Source organism: Podarcis melisellensis, assembly GCF_964234715.1.
Source record: "Podarcis melisellensis genome assembly, chromosome: 2".
In the NCBI taxonomy this organism is placed as follows: Eukaryota; Metazoa; Chordata; class Lepidosauria; order Squamata; family Lacertidae; genus Podarcis; species Podarcis melisellensis.
Genome location: NC_138529.1, coordinates 14,634,778 through 14,651,036, shown reverse-complemented (window position 1 = coordinate 14,651,036; position 16,259 = coordinate 14,634,778). Strand labels below are relative to the sequence as shown.

The following is a 16,259-nucleotide window of genomic DNA, read 5'->3' as shown; positions in this document are numbered from 1 at the left end:
TACAAAATAGTGAGTGAGGGTATCTCAACCCATTCCACTAAAAAGACAGCCAAAAAGGATGCCACAAATATATCAACTACCCTCTAGACCAGTATAGGCAAACTTGGCCCTCCAGATGTTTTGAGACCGCAATTCCCATCATCCCTGACCACTGGTCCTGCTAGCTAGGGATCATGGGAGTTGTAGGCCAAGAACATCTGGAGGGCCAAGTTTGCCTATGCCTGCTCCAGACTGAGGATAAAGGTAAAGGTAAAGGTACCCCTGCCCGTACGGGCCAGTCTTGACAGACTCTGGGGTTGTGCGCCCATCTCACTTAAGAGGCCAGGGGCCAGCGCTGTCCGGAGACACTTCCGGGTCACATGGCCAGTGTGACATCGCTGCTCTGGCGAGCCAGAGCTGTACACGGAAACGCCGTTTACCTTCCCGCTGGTAAGCGGTCCCTATTTATCTACTTGCACCCAGAGGTGCTTTCGAACTGCTAGGTTGGCAGGCGCTGGGACAGAGCAGCGGGAGCGCACCCCGCCACAGGGATTCGAACCGCCGACCTTTCGATCAGCAAGTCCTAGGCGCTGAGGCTTTAACCCACAGCGCCACCTGTGTCCCATAGACTGAGGATAGGATAGAAATTTTTGTCTGGTGCTTAAAAGCAGATAATGATGGTATCAGGCGTGCCTCCCTGAGGAGAATATTCCACAAGCAGGGAAGCAATCAAAGGGGTATCAAAGCAGCTTACAAAAGAATCACGCTCAAGTCTGACATCAGGAAGAGAAATAGCATGGCGTCCCTGTGGTACATTTCCTTGCACTTCCCTTCTGTTGTGCTTCAACTTCTGCCTACTAGAGAACAACTCCTAATAATGTCTTCTGAGGCAAGACAGAGGCGCTGGAACTCACTAAACCAATGATGGAGGCTAGTCTTCTCCTTCTTAGACAAGCACATTGAATTCTAATTCACTGTACAAGTTTCACACTGATTTTCGTTTCCGAGCACAATTCAAAGTGCTAGTGCTAAGCTTTAAAGCCCTAAACGGCCTCAGCCATGTGTACCTGAAGGAGCATCTCCTCCCGTATCATTCAGCCTGGACACTGAGGTCCACCTCTGAGGGCCTTTTGGCAGTTCCCTCACTGCAAGAAGTGAAATTACAGAGAACCAGGCAGAGGGCCTTCTCGGTAGTGGCACCTGTGGAACGCCCTCCCATCAGATGTCACGGAAATAAACAACTATCTGAAGACATCTGAAGGCAGCCCTGTTTAGGGAAGCTTTTAATGTTTAATGTTTTATCACATTACAGTGGTACCTCAGGTTGCAAACACTTCAGGTTACAGACTCCACTAACCTGGAAGTAGTACCTCGGCTTAAGAACTTTACCTTAGGATGAGAACTGATGGCAGGCCCCATTGGCTAAAGTGGTACCTCAGGTTAAGAAGAGTTTCAGGTTAAGAACGGACCTCTGGAACGAATTAAGTTCGTAACCAGAGATACAACTGTATTATTATTATTATTATTATTATTATTATTATTATTATTATTATTATTAAATCTCAAATACTACGTCATATCCCAGAAAGATTTTGGGCAGTCAGGATGGCCAGTAATTATTGTAGTCCTGTTTATTCCATGGACACCGAAGTTCCTGCCATTCTGCAAAATTCACACACTCACACAAACACAGTTGTAAAGGCACTCAGCTGCCAATTTCCCCTTCTCAAAACAGGACACCTTTTCAGTAGAGAAACAGTGGGTGTTTTGTGCGTGCTACAGCACTGCAGAAACACAGAGAAACCAGACGCTCTACAGAATTCTGCTCCCTAAGAATTGTAGCCAATCCTAATTTTAAGAACGAAAACATTTGCACGCCTGCGTTTCAGAAAAGGGTCACAGGTGATTGCTATGTCGCGCTTTCAAACTGTGACTTTTGCTCTTCCAACAACCTTCGCCAGCTTGCCGAACAGGAGCCGCCATCCGGAACAAGCGCCAAACCTTCCCACCCAAGCTGTGACTCTAGAGAAGACACATCACCTTCAAAACACTCAACCTCGCTAACCTCCACTGCACTGATCGGGTTAGCAGTCCATCACCCCTTGGCCCTGTAATTAGACATCTTTGCAACCATTAATCCTGATGCCATCAATTACTGGAGCTTTATCCCATTCAAAAAAAGGGAAAAGGGGAAAAAAAGCATTAAGGGTCTAGCAAGCAGTCAAGTACCTCTCTTCTTTACCTGTCAATTACAGAGCATCGTGCACAACTGCAGGGCTGCGTTGCTGCGCCTATCAGGGTGCTCAAACAGCCACATACATGCTCACAAATATTCGCACATCCCATTATTCTTCCACTCCCGGCATTATCCTTTTTGACAGCATGTCATCCACCCAAGTCCATTTTAGAACGGAGGCCCTGAAATAATACGACTACATACCAAATACCCTGACGAAAGCTTTGGTTTGGTAATACTGTTAGTTTGCTTTTTCCAAAATTATTGGGAGCAGCAGTGTGCTATACATATTCTGGTGTGTGTTCTTTCCATAAGAAACAGTACGCTTTGCTAATTGGTGATAGATGATGTAGATTAAAGTTACCAGATGTCCCCGTTTCCCGGGGACAGTCCCCGGATTTACAAATCAGTCCCCTGACAAAATCCTATATTTCCTACTGAAGTTGAAAAGTGTCCCCGGATTCGTTGAAAAAAATCTGGTAACCTTAATGTAGATAGATAGATGATAGATAGATGATGATAGATAGATAGATAGATGATAGATAGATAGATAGATAGATAGATGATAGATGATAGATATAGACAGATATAGATGATACATAGATAGATGATAGATGATAGATAGATAGATAGATAGATAGATAGATAGATAGATGATAGATAGATAGATGATAGATAGATAGATGATAGATAGATGATAGATAGATGGATGATAGATGATAGATGATAGATAGATAGATAGATAGATATAGATAGATAGATATAGATAGATATAGATAGATGATTGACAGATGATAGATGATAGATAGATGATAGATAGATAGATAGATAGATAGATAGATAGATGATAGATAGATAGATAGATAGATAGATAGATAGATAGATAGATAGATGATAGATAGATAGATAGATGATAGATACATAGATAGATAGAGATAGACAGATAGATAGATGATAGATAGATGATAGATGATAGATAGATAGATAGATAGATGATAGATAGATGATGATAGATAGAGATAGATTATTGATAGATAGATGATAGATTAGATAGATAGATAGATAGATAGATGATAGATAGATAGATAGATAGATAGATAGATAGATAGATAGATGATAGATGGATGATAGATAGATGATAGATAGATAGATAGATAGATGATAGATAGATAGATGATAGATAGATAGATAGATGATAGATAGATGATAGATAGATAGATAGATAGATGATAGATAGATAGATGATAGATAGATAGATAGATGATAGATAGATGATAGATAGATGATAGATAGATGATGATGATAGATAGATGATGATAGATAGATATAGATAGATAGATAGATAGATAGATAGATAGATAGATAGATAGATAGATAGATGATAGATAGATAGATGATATAGATTTGTGTGTTCCACAATGTTTTCGTATTTTAAATGTGAGGGCTTGAATGGTGATTCCTGATCTGTTTTTATATATATGTGGTGGACTTTTAAAAAAACAAGGGTGTTTTGGGATATGATACAAGATGAGATAAAAAAGATGTTTATCGTGATTATACCCCCCCAAAAAAAAAACACTCTGAAGTTTTTCTCTTAGGGATTATCGGGACAGAAGTTCCCAAAAAAGATGACTAAGCTGTTTAAGTATGTAACAGCAGAAAGCTAGGATTTTCTGTGCACAAAAATTTAAGGAAGCCATTTCCTCACCAAAGAAGAATGTGATACACTATGTGGAATCAGCAAATCCAACAGCTAAAATAAGAGAACCTAATGGCGATTGTTTTGTGGCAGAATGGAAGCGCTTTTCCAGAATATTTAAAGAAATATTATAGTATGATGAATTCGTGAGCAGGATTTGAGCTGTGAGAAACAGAAGGAATGAGGAATTATTGTGTGGTGGTTATGATATAAAAGAGAGAAAACAGGGTACAGCAATGGAGGACAAAGTAAAAACACCATGAAAAATGGGAGGAGAAGATGGGGGGGGGGAAACCCAAAGGAAAAATTATTATGTTTTGGAGAGCACATGTGAAATTTTTAACATTTAATAAAATATAATGAATAGAAAAAGAGAAGAAAAAGGTGGTAAGTTTCACTAGCAAAGCTAGAAATTAATTTTAGGTGGTATTTCAGGTAGAAGAGGTTTGTTTACCTACTTGAGGAAATAGCTGTATGTTTAATGGCACTACTTCATGATCTAGAAAGCAATTCAGCCCATGTCCATTGGGTTGAGTGGAGGCCGAAATGGTGCAATAAAGATCAGCGTCTCCTGATAACAGGAGGCCAGGGTTAATACTGTCTGAAGAAAGGCAGGCTGAAAGCACTCCAACTGCAGCTGATGACAGGACATAAGGCTAGGAAGTCGGTGGAGTTCTGGTAGCCCCATTTTTAAAAGGATATCGCAGAGCTAGAAAGGGAAAATCAAAAGGACGAAGGGACCTTCAAAAGGACGAAGGGACCTTCACTTCAAGGGAAAGGCTAACGAGTTTGGGCTTTCTCGGTTTAAGGGGGGGTGACAGGGCATGACAGAGGTTTGACAGGACTTGATAGAGCTCAATACTGTATAAAGTTCTGGACAGTGTGGTGAAAACAGCAAGAGACAGGTCTCCCTCTTTAGCAATACCAGACCAGGGATGGGGGATCTGTGGTTCTCCAGATGTCAACTCCAACTCCTAGACTCCCTTGGCCCATTGGCCAATGACAGCTGGGACTAATGGAAACCAAAAACATCTGGAGGGACACAAGTTCCTCACCACCGACTTATAATTTGGGGGTTATTCAGTAAAACAGATGAGCATTATCAGTTCAAGACTGATAAATTCAGAGCATTCAGTGCTTTTCTTCACACAACACATCATCCATTGAGGGAGTTCATGCCAATTCCTGGAAAGCTGTCCAAACAGGTAAGAAAGGGGCAGGGACTGGTAGGACTGGGAATCTAGGTGACACCTGCAAGGTCTGGAGACAATGTGGAAACAGCAACTGAGGTCCAGCTCCGAGGGCCTCCTGGTGGTTCCGTCACTGCGAGAAGTGAGGTTACAGGGAACCAGGCAGAGGGCCTTCTCGGTAGTGGCGCCCATCCTGTGGAACGCCCTCCCATTAGATGTCAAAGAAATAAACAACTATCTGAAGACATCTGAAGGCGGCCCTGTTTAGGGACGTTTTTAATGTTTGATGTTTTGTTGTGTTTTTAATATTCTCTTGGGAGCTGCCCAGAGTGGCTGGGGAAACCCAGCCAGGGCGGGGTATAAATAATAAATTATGATGATGAGGAGGAGGAAGATGATGGTGATTATTTAGAGGCTTTGTTTGGACTAACTGCTGCTAATAGCAGGCGATCCAAAATCAGGTTTCCCACAAAGGGGGTTGGATCACTGGTCTCCTGCTGTCTCAGAAAGTTTGGCAAAACTCTACTAAGCAAGATGATTTCACAGGCACAAGGAAAGTCAGGAACAAGCGAGGTGAAGCAGAGTAAGGCAGGGAGCCTGAAATATCACCAGTCCTGAGAGATCTGCATTGGCTCCCAGTACATTTCCAAGCACAGTTCAAAGTGTTGGTGCTGACCTTCAAAGCCCTCAACGGCCTCGGTCCTGTATACCTGAAGGAGCATCTCCACCCCCATCGTTCAGCCCAGACACTGAGGTCCAGCGCCGAGGTCCTTCTGGTGGTTCCCTCATTGCGAGAAGTGAGGTTACAGGGAACCAGACAAAGGGCCTTCTCGGTAGTGGCACCCACCCTGTGGAACACCCTCCCATCAGATGGCAAAGAGATAAACAACTACCTGACATGCTGAAGGCAGCCCTGTTCAGGGAAGTTTTTAATATTTAAAGCTGTATTGTTTTTAACATGTGATTGGGAGCCACCCAGAGTGGCTGGAGAGACTCAGCCAGATGGGCGGGTTATAAATAATAAATTATTATTATTATATCACAAGAAACAGCAGGGAATTCAAGCATCCAAGCTCACGTAGGGGGAAAAGCCAGGAAATTTGGAGGCCTTAAATGTTCCAAAGCGATGTACTGCTCAGGGGAAAGGGGCTCCAGCTTAACTTCTGGAAGGCCTTCATAGCACACGGACACAGCTCACCACAGCAGTGTAACTGCCCTAGCTTCATCGTCCAGGAAAAGCGTACGCCTCCAACTCACAAGAAAGGCCACCTGCATTCCACCGCAGAGATTAGCTGAAACACAGCAAGACAAATTCCCTTGCCACCCTGTTGAAACTGCCGGCTGCCTCCCCAAGTCCCCCTGAAACAGCAACTTCATCTGCTAAGTAGGTGGCAAATTCATCACAGCAGACAGGACTTATCTCTGGCTCTGGGTGAAAACAGCCCGGATTTACCAGGCCATTCACCATTAAGAAACACACCCCCCCCAGCAAATGACGCTTTGCAGATGCTGTGGCAGTGGAGAGAACAAAGCCTTCTTTGCCGCTGCTGCCGCTACATCCCAAAACTTCTGAAAGGAGGCGATCCATGCAACAATCAGTTGGCTTCGACTCTCTCCTCCAGCAGTACTTGTAATCTAGCTAACCTTCCTTCGTTGGTGGTGTCAGATCCTCAGGAAACCAGCCGTGCTTCAGTTGGAGGAGAGGACAAGGATGTTGTGGCCATCAAACAGCATCCCTAGAAAGTGTCCTGAGTCTGGCAAGCAGCATAAAGTTAGCTGCACAGCTTAAGCACATGGCCCAGTGGGAAGGGTCAAAAGCTCAGAGGTAGAGAGTCTACTTCCATGCTGAAACCCTGGAGAACCACTCTGGTGGTCAGTACAGACAATCCTGAACTAGATGGATCAATGGTCTAACTCAGTATAATAATAATAATACAGTGGTACCTTGGGTTAATGAAACGCGGGTGGCGCTGTGGGTTAAACCACAGAGCCTAGGACTTGCCGATCAGAAGGTCAGCGGTTCGAATCCCCGCGACGGTGAGTTCCCGTTGCTCAGTCCCTGCTCCTGCCAAGCTAGCTAGTAAATAAATAGGTACCGCTCCGGCGGGAAGGTAAACGGCGTTTCCGTGCACTGCTCTGGTTCGCCAGAAGCGGCTTAGTCATGCTGGCCACATGACCCGGAAGCTGTATGCCGGCTCCCTTGGCCAATAAAGCAAGATGAGCGCCGCAACCCCAGAGTCGGTCACGACTGGACCTAATGGTCAGGGTTCCCATTACCTTTACCTTTACCTCGGGTTAAGTACTTAATTCGTTCTGGAGGTCCGTTCTTAACCTGCAACTGTTCTTAACCTGAAGCACCACTTTAGCTAATGGGGGCCTCCCGCTGCCGCCACGCCACCGGAGCACAATTTCTGTTCTCATCCTGAAGCAAAGTTCTTAACCCAAGGTATTATTTCTGGGTTAGCTGAGTCTGTAACCTGAAGTGTATCTAACCTGAAGTGTATGTAACCTGAGGTACCACTGTAATAATAAATTTTATTTATACCCCGGCCTCCCCGGGCTCAGGGCGGCTAACACCAATAAAACTTCAGTAAAAACACAATACAAAAAAAAGAAAAAGGAAAAAAACAATTTAAAATACAGGTTAGAATGCAATTTAAAATGCAGTCTCATTTTAAAAGTCAAAAGCATAAGGGGAGGGAAACATAAGGGTCAGACCGAATCCATACCAAAGGCCAGGCGGAACAGCTCTGTCTTGCAGGCCCTGCGGAAAGATGTCAAGTCCCGCAGGGCCCTGGTCTCTTGTGACAGAGCATTCCACCAAGCTGGGGCCAGTACTGAAAAGGCCCTGGCCCTAGTTGAGACCAACCTAACCACCCGCTTCATGCCAGCTGTGGGTTTGTGCTATTTTGTTATGTTAATGCAACATGGGTAGAATGTGGAGAATTCAAGGAGAAAGCTGGCCCGGTTGGGGGGGATTGGAAGGGGTTTTTTTCTGAGGAAACTGGGAAGTCTGGGCACAAGTCACCCAACAGACGGGCAGCAATGAGGGGGAGAAGAGGCCCAGCACCTTGTGGAATAGCAAGAGCGGAGAGCCCAGGAACACGATGGAGGAGGGTCCTGGAGATAGGCTAGAGAAGAGAAGAGCTACTGGACTTGAGTAGAATGAGTCAAGAGATAGCAAGGAAGAGATCAGGAGGAGATAGATGGCTGGTACAATGGAGTGGGCTTTGGTCTAAGGCAGGTAGATCCAACAGGTAGATCGCGATCTAGAGGTAGATCGTGGGGGTGTTCCAGGTAGATCGCGAGATCTCTGGGGTGCTCCTGATCGATCCCCCAGAAAAACTCAACAACTCTGGGCATAGCTCTCAACGTTTCCCGAATATTCCGAATATGATTCCTCGCAAGAAAAGGGAAAAGTTGACAGCTATGACTCTGGGTCACCCAAAAAGCTTAACAACTCTGATCGACCCCTCCCCCCCAAAAAAGATCAACAACTCTTGGCAATCACAATGGCTAGATCACTGCCAGTTTTTTAAATAGTGGGAATAGGTTGCAGTCTCTTGGGAGTTGGACGTGCCTGGTCTAAGGGATTGAGACTTTATAATCAGACTACTGGGCCCAAAAATTGCTCTCAAAGGATGGGGGGGCGGGATGAAATAGGGGAGGTATCGTAATTCAGAACTCATTTGCTCCATTTTTTTATTTATTTGAACTACAGTCGTATCTTTGTTCCCAAACAGAATGCATTCCAGGAGTCCGTTTGACTCCCGGAACTGTTCGAAAACCAAGGCACAGCTTCCAACTGGCTGCAGGAGCGTCCTGCAGCCAATCAGAAGCCGTACCAGACGTTAGGCTTCCCAAAATAGTTGGGAAAACCAGAACACTCACTTCCGGGTTGTGGTCATTCGGGAGCCAAGGCATTTGAGATCTAAGGTACAACAGTACTCTAAAATGCATCTTAGATGTGCCTAGTGACCAGTGTTTGAAATTCACCAGGTGCCAGGGACATTTTGCACCTGTCTCTCAACCACTTACAACCAAGTTAAGATGCCTGGGCACAAGGATGGTACCTGATGTTTCCATGATCTGAAGGTGCATGCCTGGGGATCCTCAGATTTTGACTGTTTTCACACACTGGCAACACACCCTGTAGAATTCTATCTCTTATATTTTAGCTGCACAACCAGAGTTGGTTTCGGAAACCGAAAAGTCGTATTGAAAAGTTCAACTTTGGAGCCGTTTGGCTCCCAGATGGCAACTAGGCATTCTGTTTTGGCGGCCGTAACCCTGGTTTAAGGAGCTATTTGGTGCCTAGAGTTTCTGTTTAGTGAGATAATGCTGCTTGCCTATTCTCTGCCTCTGTCCTAACAATTCGCAACGCGGAAGGTTTTGCTACCACGGCAATGCTACAGCGTTGACATGTTCCAAAGAGCTTCTTCCCGCTGCAAGCCTTCCAGACTCCCAAAGCTCTCTTTCCTGGGGAGTGGCTACCAAGTTAAACCCACATCAACAAACACTGCAAAATCGGGCTTCGTTTGTGTGCGTCGGGAACAGCCTCCCACACTCTCCCTCCCAAGGCCCCTGAAAAAAAAAGGTTGCCTTTCACCTAAAGTCCTGCAGTGTTTGCAAGTAACTTTGGGGAGCACAAACTGTTGTGGCTGCCTTGGTGTTTTCTCCAGAACTGATTGAACACTCCTATCCATGACAAACTAAGCAGCAGCAACAGAAAACTAACATTTCTATCCATGAAACAGAAACACAGGGAGAAGGAAAGCTCTATATGTGCCCCCTTCTGTCTCTGTCTCTCTCTCTCTCTCTTTCTCTCTCTCTTAATAGAATCCTTGTCAAACTGGCTCCACAAGCAGCACTTGCTGGCCTTAAGATGCTATTATTAAAAATACCAACCCTAAGAGTCTGCCAGAGAGGTGCGGGAGAAGCAGGTAGAAAACAGAGGTCTCCCCAGATAAGCAATTGTTAACATGATCCATATGGTACACAAGTTGCCTTTCTGTTTAACCAAAATGATAATGGCCAAAGAATGCAGGGGAAGGGGAAGGGGGGGGGTTCCTAGGAGAGAATGGGAGCCGGGACAAAGCCTGCTAGTTAAAGCGTTCTCTGGAGCCGAGTTAAAAGAAAAACTCATTGTGAAAAGGAGCTGCAGCTTTCTGATTCTTTGCAGCTTAAGGAACTGCGCCCACCCCCCACCCCACTCCCTGGCACATCCAAGACCAGGAAGCCCCAGAAGCCAAGGCCCGCTTTTCCTGCGCTAGAAAACAAAACAAAACACCTCGGTTATATGCATGTAAATTCTGGCAGGATTCTTTATGAAAGGTCTCCGGCTACAGAAAACGAACGTAAGGCACGTCATCAATCACAAGTTTTAACTGCATCGTGCAAAGCCCCAAACCGATCATTTTTTGCCTCCTAGCGTCTTTAAGACTTTGTGTGTTTGAGAAAGATACTGTCCTACTTCGCTGTACAGCAAACCCCTTACCAAATGGTATTAATACACTATTTGTCAAAAGTAATCCCCAAAAGGGCAGCAAGAGAAAAGTATAACCTCGTTCATGGTTAATAAATCGTTCATGGTTCATAAATTGATCCAAGGCAAATGCTCAATTTAATAAATGTGCTACACTAGTAAGGTATTCTCCTTATCACTATCCTGGTAATTGCTGAATTCAGACTAACAGGTTTGCTTGTTTGTTTTTAAAAAGGCAAAACTGTTTCCATTTAGACTTTTCACAAAAATGCTTTAATTTGAAGGGGAGGGGAAATCTGTTATCAGGGACAACTGCGCAAAAAAAAAGCTTAAGTACTTATTTTAGTCAAAGTAATTATAGGATGCACTCTCTTTCACAATTCTTCAAGGATGCGCATCACGAAAATCCCCACTTTTGCAATAAAGTAACCTTTGTAAGAGCATAATCCAGAGCATGCTTATTCAGAAGGCAAATCCCACCGAGATCAACGAGACTTACTCCCAAGTAAACGTGCACAGGATTGCTTCGGTTGAAATAGTGCCTGTCACTTAAATAATGTTTAGTTGATTAGCCATCTGCTTTTAAGCCAACTGATTAGATAGAAACACGTTTGCATCTTGTCAAAACCTAAATACAGACGTCCATTTGTGATACTGAAGGGAGTGCAGGCTAACTTAGCAATCAAATGCTTCCACTCATTGCTGCAAGATCATATTTAATGGGGGAAGAGAGGTTTAAACATCCTTATTACAGTAACGTACCAAAAGCATGATAGCTGTTTATTTGTTTGTTTGTTTGTTTGTTTGTTTGTTTTTAAAGCAAGTGTAGCCTTAACTCAGAATCTCACTGATTATCATTGGTACCAGCAATTAATCAACTAAAACTTTCATTGATCCATCTACTGATTAACCCAATTAAATCTTGCAGCCTCAAGTTTTTAACTACTCAGTAGTTACAATATACAATATACAAAAAAATCAATTGAAGAACCTTCCTTGTACTGGGCTGTTTTGCCTGCTGACTGAACTGCAGCTATTTGGCCAGCCATTGACAATTTACCCCCCCAAAAAAGAAGCCGCAGTCAAAGAAACTGTGGTTGAGTCCACCCTAGTGGTATACAGCACTTTCAGGACTGCAGAAAATAAATTTAGGATAAAAATTAAAACCAGGCAGGCACCTCAACTTAAAAAACTGCATAATTCACACAAAGCATTCTCTGTCCATATATCCCATATCGGCATAATCAATTTGGTAATTAAAGACAGATCTTCTCACCATTACAGGCACAGCACGTTGGAGATCACTTTCCTTCAGTAAATATGTGCACATTAAACAGAAACAATGCCTGGGCTTCAAAACCCATGGATACATAACCTAGAGGCCATGTTTGGGCTTAGGGTATAGTAATTCTTCCCAGGGGCAATTGGGAGAGGAACATTATTAATATGTCTACTCGATGGATTCCCGAAGCAGAGAAGAAGGGTTATAAATCTAGGTCAAGCCTACTTTTCAACATTCCTAGATTTTAACAGCGGAAACACCCACTGGGACCAGCCAGCTTGATCTAACAGTGGGCAGCTGAATTATCTCAGAAAAAAACTTAGCTGACCAATGGTGCTTCGCAAAAACAAGCTCCCCCCACCCTTAAGCAGCATGTTTAAGATGAGTCCTGAAGCTCCATACAAATTCAGGGCAAGGCTGATTTAGAATAACGCCAATGGCAGAAAACACAATTGTTAGGCAGCCTAGCCTAATCACAGTCACTGTTTTAAGATGATGCTCTTTATGAGCCAGAAATTGGCTCACCTGCTGCTGATGCTTTTCTCCATGTCACACCAAGAAAAGGGGGGCACTGAATGATACAGAGCAAGCAACTTCTTCTGTAGCCAAACTGGTGCCTTCCAGATACAGTGGCACCTCGGGTTACATACGCTTCAGGTTACAGACTCCGCTAACCCAGAAATATTACCTCAGGTTAAGAACTTTGCTTCAGGATGAGAACAGAAATCGTTCTCCAGCAGTGCGGCAGCAGCAGGAGGCCCCATTAGCTAAAGCGGTGCTTCAGGTTAAGAACAGTTTCAGGTTAAGAACGGACCTCCGGAACAAATTAAGTGCGTAACCAGAGGTACCACTGTACTGCTGAACTGCAACTCCCATCAACTCTGACCATAGGCCCTGCTGGAAGAGAGTTGGAAGTCCAATAATCTCTGGCACAGGCTCCATATACATTCCTTAATTTGAAGTTAGTAGAGAAAACAGTGCTCGAAATTTGCCACCCTTCCCGTCCACAACAACAGGGAGCCATCATATATGTGGCGCCCTCCCTGTGGAACGCCTTCCCATCGGATGTCAAGGAGATAAAGAACTACACAACTTTTAGAAGACATCTGAAGGCAGCCCTGCACTGGGAAATTTTTAATGTTGGGCATTTTATTATGTTTTTATATGTGCTGGAAGCCACTCAGAGCGGCTGGGGTATAAATAATAAAATTGTTGTTATTGTTATTTGCAAGAGGTAAAGGGTAAAGGTAAAGGGACCCCTGACCATTAGGTTCAGTCGTGACCAACTCTGGGGTTAGGGCGCTCATCTCACTTTATTGGCCGAGGGAGCCGGCGTACGGCTTCCGGGTCACGTGCCCAGCATGACTAAGCCACTTTTGGCGAACCAGAGCAGCGCACGGAAACGCCGTTTACCTTCCCGCCGGAGTGGTACCTATTTATCTACTTGCACTTTGACGTGCTTTCGAACTGCTAGGTTGGCAGGAGCAGGGACCGAACAATGGGAGCTCACCCCATCGTGGGGATTTGAACCCCCAACCTCCTGATCGGCAAGTCCTAGGCTCTGTGGTTTAACCCACAGCGCCAACAAATAGGGATTAATCAGAGCGACCTAAGCTTTCCTTTAGGGATTCCAGGAGGACTTTTTCCCCCAAAGGCATCTTCTCCTTTGCAGCCTCCATAAACTACATGCACATGCACGCATGTGCATTTTTGAAAGCTGCCTCACACACACACACACATGCATGCATGCGAATAACAGACTATGAAGCACTCAAGAATCAAATACTTGAAGGGGCCCCTAGAGATGACCCCCATCCCCTTCATTCCTGCGCAGGCTTCAGCAGCCCACCTCCTCCCCTTCTCCTGCCTGGGGTCGCATTTCTAGAGTGTGCAAAATAATGTCATGGATGATGGGAGAGACTCTGCCTCAAACTGACATTGTTTGAAGCTGCTCTGCATGCTCCCTGCAAGTTGGGCTAATTGACAACTCACTAAACCCACAACCTGAGGGGATTTTCAAAGGCAATCAATAGGAGATGCATGTGCAGCCCAGGGAGGGTCCCGGTTTTTTAAGCCCCCCACCCCACCCGCTCCCTCCCTCCCACCGCCTGCAAGCGAGGGACCCTGGGCGGTGGCAAAGAAAAGGGAACAGCCACTGCCACGCTGAATCAAAATTCCTCCAGAGACGGCTGCTTCTCTCGCCCCAGGGGTCAGGGCAGACACAGCATCCAAACAAAGGGCCCTGGTTTCTGGTTGCCCCCAAATATACCCGTGTTTGCTCCCTGCTCTCCAACTGGCGCTAAATAAATGTACACAAACGCACTCACACAGAAGCTGAGCATCTTCCCCCCACCCGGTTCCCTTTAAAAGCCCTACATTGCCCTCATCCAGAGACATCTCTCCATATTCCACTAGTTCTTCCGTTTCCACAAACCTATAACTTCCACGGTCCTTCCCGAGCCCCCCAGATGGCTCAACCTGCTGCCCCACTTCCGAAAGGCAATCCACGCGCAATAGTGGACATCTCCCAGCCCCGGACACGCACAGAGCGAGCCTCCCGAAGACCCACAAGCCGTGCAGGCAAGGTCTCTCTCCCCGCTCCACAAGCCCCGGCGACCTTTGCTCTTGCGCGCAGGGTTTGTGCCCCGACGGCACGAGAATAATCCCCAAATACTTAACCAGCACCCACCCACCCACCCCAGTGAAAAATGACACCCCCCTTTGCTTCCCAGAGAGTCATGTCGCCAGAACAGTAATCGAGATATTCAGGGCGATCAGGAGATTCCCCACCCCCACGCGCGATCTAGGAGGTTTAGAGGTTTCGCGTCTGGCACGACATAAAAGGTCGCGCGTAAAATCCACGAGGGGAACGCTGTCACCAGGCGCACGCCTACCCTGCGCAACGTAAACACAGGAGCTTCAGGCACTCTTGTTTTTTGACCCAAAAAAAGGGAGGGAGCAAAAAAACCCACTCCCTCAACACGGGTCTCAGCCCCCCCCCCCCGAGGCAATTTTGCAAAGCAAAGTATACCCATGTATGTGTGTTCCCACCTCAGGGGTGCCAACTTGAATAAAATATTGGGGGTCGGGTGGGGAAGCCGCCCCCCGCATAATCGATCGCACGACCCGGTGCACGCACACACCGTTTGAATGGCAATGCCCATCAATTTGGGTGGGGGCGCCCCCTCAAATATTTTATGGGGGAGCGAAGACCCCTCGCCCCCTAGGAGTTGGCTCCACCGCGCAAACGACAACCGGCTAGTTTCCAGGGAAAGGAAGCCTTCGCAGCTGCATGTTTTGGCCGGGGAAACCCAGCCCACCCTACGTTGCAGATGATCCGGTGGATCCGTAGCACACCAGATCCCCAGGGCTCGCCTTCCCGCCCCGAGCGCCGTCTCCCACCCCCCAACCCCCCTGCCCCGGGAGAGACTCCGATCCCCATCCCAACCCCTCCGGACGATCTCGGGAGGGCCGCCCGGAACCCGGCCCGGCCCGCTGTCAGCGCCTCGCCCCCTAACTCACCTACTCATCCCGGCGCGTCCCTAGCGGAACCCGGCGCAGCCCCCTGGTCCGCGTGGCCGGGGCGCTGCGGCGGCGCAGGCGGGCGCGGCGCAGCTGTGGGTGGCCGCGGAACTCGGCATCCTCCTGCCGCCGCCCGGCCGGGACAACGCGGAGCCGGAGCCGGGATCTGCTACTGCCTCTGCTGGTCGAGCAGCTCCAGGCTGCGTGCCGCCCTCCGCTTGCCCAGGCAGGCTCTGCGTCTCCCGACCCGCCCCTTTCCCCCATGCGCCCACCCGCCTCTCTCGCCGGCTCCACCCCCCTCCCCTTCGGCTCCCGACTCCAGATTCACCGCCCATTCGATTCCCCCGCCTCCGATGACCTAACCCTTCCCGTCAGTCCGTCCGTCTATCCATCCACTCGGGCTTATCATCCCCTCGCGCACCAGGCGAGGAGGCGAGGGGAGGTGGCAGCGCGTTGGGCGCGCGGAGAAGCCCCGCAAAATGTTGTCCAAGGCTGCCTAGGGAAGAAGGAATTCCCTCCCTTAAAACATCACGGTCAGGTAATCTGGTTAAGTATGTACACAATTCAAGATATGTAGATGTAGATCCATAGGCGTAGCCAGGGGGGGTGCATGAAATAAACAAAATACAAAGTAAATAATCAAAAATACTTCACTATGTGAGAAGGAGTAAACAAGGTGTGCCTCGAACTCAGTTGTAAATTCCTGCGGTGGGCTATTGTAAATTCCAGCATTGGGTGCTAGATGACCGATTGCATGGCAGATAACTCGGTTCTGCCCCCAACATAAAGCCTGTGCCCCCTATAACAAATCCTGACTAGTAAAGGTAAAGGGACCCCTGACCATTAGGTCCAGTCATGGCCAACTC

General features: G+C 46.7%; 1 protein-coding gene across 1 annotated transcript in view; it reads right to left on the bottom strand.

The window, feature by feature from the left end:
• The window catches only part of FIGNL2 (fidgetin like 2), a 61,040-nt gene extending 45,451 nt beyond the window's left edge, over nucleotides 1-15,589 (bottom strand). The window contains exon 1 of the mRNA XM_081898635.1: nucleotides 15,394-15,589. The gene's annotated coding sequence lies outside the window, so the exon portion shown is untranslated. The remainder of the gene's footprint in view (nucleotides 1-15,393) is intronic.
• Between the last annotated feature and the right edge of the window lie 670 nt (nucleotides 15,590-16,259).